General features: G+C 52.9%; 1 pseudogene; it reads left to right on the top strand.

Annotated features, from left to right (window-relative positions):
• Positions 1 to 1,176: 1,176 nt before the first annotated feature.
• On the top strand, positions 1,177 to 2,223 carry LOC100429078 (chloride intracellular channel protein 1-like; annotated as a pseudogene).
• Positions 2,224 to 6,507: the final 4,284 nt, after the last annotated feature.

Genomic DNA, 6,507 nt, shown 5'->3' with positions numbered 1-6,507 from the left:
TTTCAGTTTGGCTCAGAGAGAAGGCTGAAGCTATCCCTGCCATCTGGTGACTCAGACCTAAATGCCTAAAGGATACATTGTCCAGGGCATCCGGGCAGGGAGTGGAAGAGGACGTCCACCTGGGCACTGCCGGAGGGGTTCTCCATCCTCTGCGTCTGCCCCACACCTGCCAGCTCAGACTCCAAATCCCTGTCCCAGGAAGCTCTGTTGCTTGCACCTTCACTGAAAGCTTAGGCTGAACTAGCAAAGCTCCCCAGGCGAGGCGTCTCGATGGTTTACATTATCTGACTGATATTAGATCTTTTCCTGAAAGCCTGGTTTAATGAGGGGGGAGGGGAGTCAGTGTGTGGCCATGGATTTTTGAGGCAAGGAAATGAGATAAATACTTTGGAGGGACCAAAAAGAAAGAGAGAGAGAAAGAGAGACTAGGCAGACATGGGATGAACTGGCAAATGTGGGTAGCCTTGGACTGACCACATAGTGAAATAAAGTAACAGCTAATGTTTGAGGGCTTCTCATGTGCTAGCTACATGGGGTAGTGCAAAAAGCTTTGTTAGAAACTATCCAGCAATTGTGTTGGGCAGGTGACATTACTAGCCTCATTTTACAAATGAGGTCCTGGAGACACAGAGAGGCTAAGCCACTTGCTCCAAGTCACATAGCTGATCAGCAGAGGGGCCAGTTCCAACCCTGTCTATTCCCTATGTTGCAACATCATTGCTTCTCTGCCCAGTGTCTATCAGACTCAACATCAGGTCATTGGATACGACTGATTTATTTCTTTGATCGTTGCTTCCACTAAATGGATAATTTGCCTCCTTCTCTGGGAGAGACAGCAAAGGACTATGAAGACACTTGTCAGTCCATGATGTCTTAGAAAGGGCTTAGGAGATTGGGGGTCTGGAGAACTGCCCATTGGCACACTAGCAAACTGAGTGATACCTCAACTGGTCATTGGTCTATGAACTTCAGTCTCTTCATCTATAAAGTGGACGTGGACATGTTTCATGATGGCAAGAGTTCTAGTTAGCTTAAAAATTCGAGAGATCCTCTCCATTTGCTAATTATGTGAGCTTCTGAGTACTGTGATCTCTTTGAGCCTCAATCTCAGCACCAGGCCAGCTGCAATGATAATTGTACTTTCTTTGTGAAGATTAAATGGGCCCTGATGCAACCATGGCTGAAGAACAACCTCATGAAGGTTGCTCGTGAAGGTTGGCAGTGATGGAGACAAGATTGGGAACTGCCCCTTCTTCTTCTTTTTATTATTATTATTATTATTGAGACAGTTTCACTTTTGTTGCCCAGGCTGGAGTGCAATGGCATGATCTCGGTTCACTGCAACCTCTGCCTCCCAGGTTCAAGCGATTTTCCTGCCTCAGCCTCCCAAGTAGCTGGGATTACAGGTGTGTACCACCACGCCCAGCTAATTTTGTATTTTCAGTAGAGACGGGGCTTCTCCATGTTGGTCAGGCTGGTCTTGAAGTCCCGACCTCAGGTGATCCACCCACCTCGGCCTCCCAAAGTGCTGGGATATAGGCATGAGCCACCTCACTTGGCCAGGAACTGCTCCTTCTTCTAGAGACTGTTCACGGTACTTTGGCTCAAAGGAGTCACTTTCACGTATCACCACCATTGACACCAAGAGGTAGACCATGACAGTGCAGAAGCTGTACCCAGAAGGGCAGCTCCTGTTCCTGCTTTGTGGCATGGAAGCACACGTAGACACCCAAAAGATTGAGGAGTTTCTGGAGGCAGTGCTGTGTCCTTCCAGGTACCCCAAGCTGAGAACTCTAAACCCTGAGTCAAACACAGCTGAGCTGGACATATTTGCCGACTTTTCTGCCTACATCAAGTTCAAATGCAGGACTCAATGATACTCTGGACAAGGGGCTCCTGAGAGCCCTGAAGGTTTTAGACAGTTACTTGACATCCCCCTTCCCAGAAGAAGTGGATGACACCAGTGCTGAAGATGAGGGCATCTCTCGGAAGAGGTTTCTGGATGGCAGTGAGCTCACCCTGGTTGACTGCAGCCTGTTGCCAAAGCTCCGCATAGTCCAGGTGGACTGTGAGAAGTACCAGGGCTTCCCCATCCCTGAGACCTTCCGGGGATGACATTGGTGCTTGAGTAGTGCCTATGCCTGGGAAGAATTCGCCCCTACCTGTCCACATGATGAGGAGATCAAGCTGGTCTGCAAAGAAGTGGCCAGGACCCTCAAATGAGCCCCTCCCAGTACTCCCTCAGCCCCCTCCATTTTCCCCACAAAGGCCCTGAGAGTTTTCACATTGGCCCTGGGAGTTTCCACATTGCTACCCAATGGACACACTTCAAACGGCCAGTGGTCAGGGACTCCTGGAGCACTTGTGCAGGGGTGTCAAGGGGGAAGGGGGAGTAAGGGAAAAGGATGGGGATCCTGGGTGAGATTCTTATTGTGGGGTGGGGCAGGTAGAGCAACATACTTCATTAATAAAATACAGAATTTAAAGAAGATTAGGGCAGGTGTAGTGGTTCACGCCTGTAATCCCAACATTTTGGGAGACCGAGGCGGGCGGATCACCTGAGTTCAGAAGTTCAAAACCAGCCTGCCCAACGTGGTGAAACCCTGTTTCTACTAAAAATATAAAAAATCAGCTGGGTGTGGTGGCGGACACCTGCAATCCCAGCTACTCTGGAGGCTGAGGCAGGAGAGCCACTTGAACCCACGAGGTAGAAATTGCAGTGAGCCGAGATCACACCATTGTACTCCAGCTTGGGCAACAGAGGGAGACTCTATCTAAAACAAACAAACAAACAAAAAGATTAAATGGGGTAGTGCATAGAAGTGCACTGAGGCAAAACGAGGCAAGTCACACTTATGAGGATGGTCTTCTCGTTGCAAACCCTAATCCCCACGTGTCAGAGGCTCCATACACAGCAAGTTTTTTCTTCGTTACATAACAGTGCAGCACTGATTTTCCCAGTTGGTTGGTTCTCATGGGAGGCTCTCCTCCTCCCAGGTATCGGGAGACCTCTTAATTCAGCAGGTGGAGAGGATGGAGGATGGGAGCTGGCATGTTAGATTTTGATGGATCAGGCCTGGAAGTGATCAACGTCACTTTTGTCACATGTCATTGGCCAAACTCAATCACTTGTTTGTCCCCAACTGCAAGGGAGGTTGGGAAATGTGGATGGCTGTGTTCCCTGAAGGAAAAGGAAAATGATTTGGAGAATGACTTGCTGGTCTCTGCCACAGAGCTCTATAAATGATAGACAGTGATGACCATGACGTTGCTGTTAATCATTGTGTGGGAAGAAAAGACAGATCCCATGACTTACTGGGATCAAGAAAGAATCAATCGCCATTTCCACACATGTGCAAGTGTGTGTGTACAGAGTGTGTATATGAGTGTGTGTTCCCTAGAAAACAAGTCAAGGCAAACCTAATATTCTGCCATTGGATTAGTGGGTGCAATCCCAGGAGGGTTCAATACTGAACTGGCCAGCACTTGGTATTAGGAGCAATTGATTGCACAGTTTTAGGGGACTCTTCCAAAAGTCCATATAGACAACTGCTTCTCAGGACAACCATCCAAGGAGAGAGAAGAGGACAATTTGCCCACTGGTTCATGCTGCTCATTGGCCAATTATCTACTCTATGATGCATGAAGTCCTTCCCGGTGGTGCGTGACTGGGCACTGGGCAGATCCCACAGCATCCACGGCCTCCAAGGTGACGGGAAGTCCCCAAAATGTGAGGAGGACTAAGTCCAGCGTGGGCACAGTAAGGCGCTTTGCAGAATGTGGTTGGAACCGTGAAGGTCTGGCTGCCATAGTGGTGCCCGGAGCAACGAGCCAAAGACACCAGGTGAGATTGCGGTGATCTAGGTAGTAGAGAAGAGGTGTCTGATCTAGGTGTCTCACCCTTGCCAAGCTCATGGAAACCAGAATTGAAGAAATACCTTGGCTCCAGGGCACCAGGTCAGCACACAGCCACATCCCCGCCTGAAGCGGAGCGCGGTTTCTGCCTTGCACTGTATCTGACCTCTTGCAAGTTTGAGTGTTTGCTGGAAATTAAAAGCCCATGCACACATGATCCTCTGAGGCCGAGGCCCTGTCATCCTTCACGAAAATGAGCCCTTCAACAAATGTAAATACCCTCCGTGTTCTCCCGGAGGCCGGTCCTAACAAGGCCTCGCCGGGGCGCCTCGTAATCCCCGGGATTGCTGGAGCTTTTAGGTTTAACAGAGCAATTTGTAAGGCCGCCTGTCCTGCAGCCAGCTCTGCGGCAACTTGCCTGCGGTATGTTCCCTGGCGTCTCCTAGAAACTGTGGGCTGGACTCACGCAGGGCGGGCGAAGGGCTCTGCCGACCCCAAACTTGGAACCCTCTGGATCCCAGAGTCTCACAGCGCTCCCAGGAAATTTCATAAGGGCAAGCATCATGCATTAGGCTGGGGGGAAGGGAATGAGATCCAAAGCCTGGAAGATGTGGGAGGTAGCGGACACCGCCTCAGAAAGCTGGGGTGATTGTGCAGGGTGAGGCGGAGGCAGAGCTCCAAGAGCTAAAGTTCTCAGCTCAGCCCGGGGCCCGGGGTTGTGCCTAACCAGCCGAGGAACCTCAGGCAAGCTGACACCACCCCCCTTCAATGGCTTCCAAAACCCTGGCCAAGGGTTCTAACGTGTGCACAGTGGGCACTGCTCCCCTCCCCACCCCGTCTCCCACCTCTGACCCTCACCCTTCCCAGCCACTCGGTTCTGCGTTCCATGCGGCCTGCCATGGGCCCGCCTGGGAGGTGCTCTGCAGAGCCGCCCAAGCACCTCCCCATTCGTGTGCTCCTTCCCTCCCTCCCGGCACACGGGCGACTTCCTCTCCCACCCCAGGAAGCCAGGTGGGACCCGAGACTGAGCTCTGGCGAGCGGACATGAGAAAGAGCGCCAGCTGCCCCTGAAACTTCTCCTGCCGTCTGCCATGATTTCTTTTTTCTGTCCCACTGAGCTCCAGGGGAAGAAACTTCAAGACCCTAGAAAACAGGTCCTGGACTCTGGAATGACTCCATGGAGCCAGTCACCCACCCTACTGCCCCACACTGGCCTGTGCCGTGAGAGGAGCAGGCCTCAGATTAAGCTCCTGAAACCTGGGGTTGCCTGTTCCAGCAGCGAGCCCCTGCGCACGGATATGTACTCAAGACACCAGCCCAACCTCTTTGAGCCTGTTCGCTTCATGGTGAAAACAGTGACAGTGCGTCTGCCCTGCTCAGCCAGCGGGGCTACTGTGGGCTCAAACGAGGTAGCTGCCACTCTGGTGCTGAGTCAGACTGGCCCTAGGGCTGCGTCCTGTCAGCCCACCTCCAAGTCTGTTCAGCAGGGCCACTGTCAAGATTCAATGAGGTCGCGCAGAGAACGTGTCTGGACAGTGCCCAAGCCTGCAGCCGGCGCTGAGCCCATGGCCCTGGCCTTCCTTGGGGCTGGCTACTCTTCACTGTGCTCCCCAGCTCCAGTGCCAGCCTTCTCTGTCCACCTCCGAACTCTGGAGACGGCCCCCTCATCTTCTCCCTGACTTCCGGTTGGGTTCAGCTGTGGGAGGTGCCTTCAGCAGAGTGCGTGCAGGACGAGAGGGATGTTGGACCATTTCTTCCTCCCGGCAGTGGCCCGGTCCTTCTCTTACCACAGCTCCTCTCTTCCACCTCTCTGCTGCTTCCAAGCTCCCCTTGCCCTCTCTAATCTCAGGCTGGCCGTGGCATCCCGCCGTGGCTTGTCTCTGGCTGTCTCCACCTGTGTGAGCCTCTGTAGCCGGTCCCTGCATTAAAGGCTCCCCAGACCGCCAGCCAAGGGTGCTCCCTCTTTCCTTCCGGGCCCCTGACTCCTGCCCCTGCTCAGATCCCAGAGGGCTCTTGGTTGGAGCAACAGACGCTCACTCTGCCTTACTCAGCAGCGAAGGAATTTGGAAAGGGATACTAAAAAGCTTACAGAATTTCCAGAAGGCTTTAAGATGTGGAAATGAGAGCCTGGGAAATCAAAGCATAGAATCAGGCTGGTGGGGTGCAGCTTCCACCGCCAGAGCCGGGCTCGGAGGCCACAGTGAGAGCCCCAGCATCTTGCACTGCGGCCATTGGCTCCCCAGGGAGCGAGTGCAGTGCCGCTGTCAGGAGCACCATCTCCAGAAGTGGTTCTCCTCTCTTCCAGCTTCTTGGCCACACGAGTCCAGACTCCAACGTCCGAGTGCACGCCAGTGGTGCCACTTGCTACACCCCCACTGCTGGCGAGCTTGCACACTGAGCACTTGGCATCACAGAGGTTTGGGCAGGGTGTTTTGGGTGCTGGGTGGATGCGCTGGACACCTTCCAGCTGCTCCTTGTGTCTGCCTCTCCTTCCTTTTCCCTCTGTGCCCTTGGAGATTATAACATGGACTCCTCTACATTGTATTAATCAGGCTCCTTTGCCCTGGCATCTTGTTGAGTTCAGCCAGATCAAGATACAGCAAGAGATGGGAGGGAGGTGGGGAGAGAAGCTGGCTAGTCACTGGCCTTGCT

Source organism: Macaca mulatta, chromosome 20 (genome assembly GCF_049350105.2).
Source record: "Macaca mulatta isolate MMU2019108-1 chromosome 20, T2T-MMU8v2.0, whole genome shotgun sequence".
In the NCBI taxonomy this organism is placed as follows: Eukaryota; Metazoa; Chordata; class Mammalia; order Primates; family Cercopithecidae; genus Macaca; species Macaca mulatta.
This window is presented reverse-complemented; position numbering and strand designations above follow the sequence as displayed.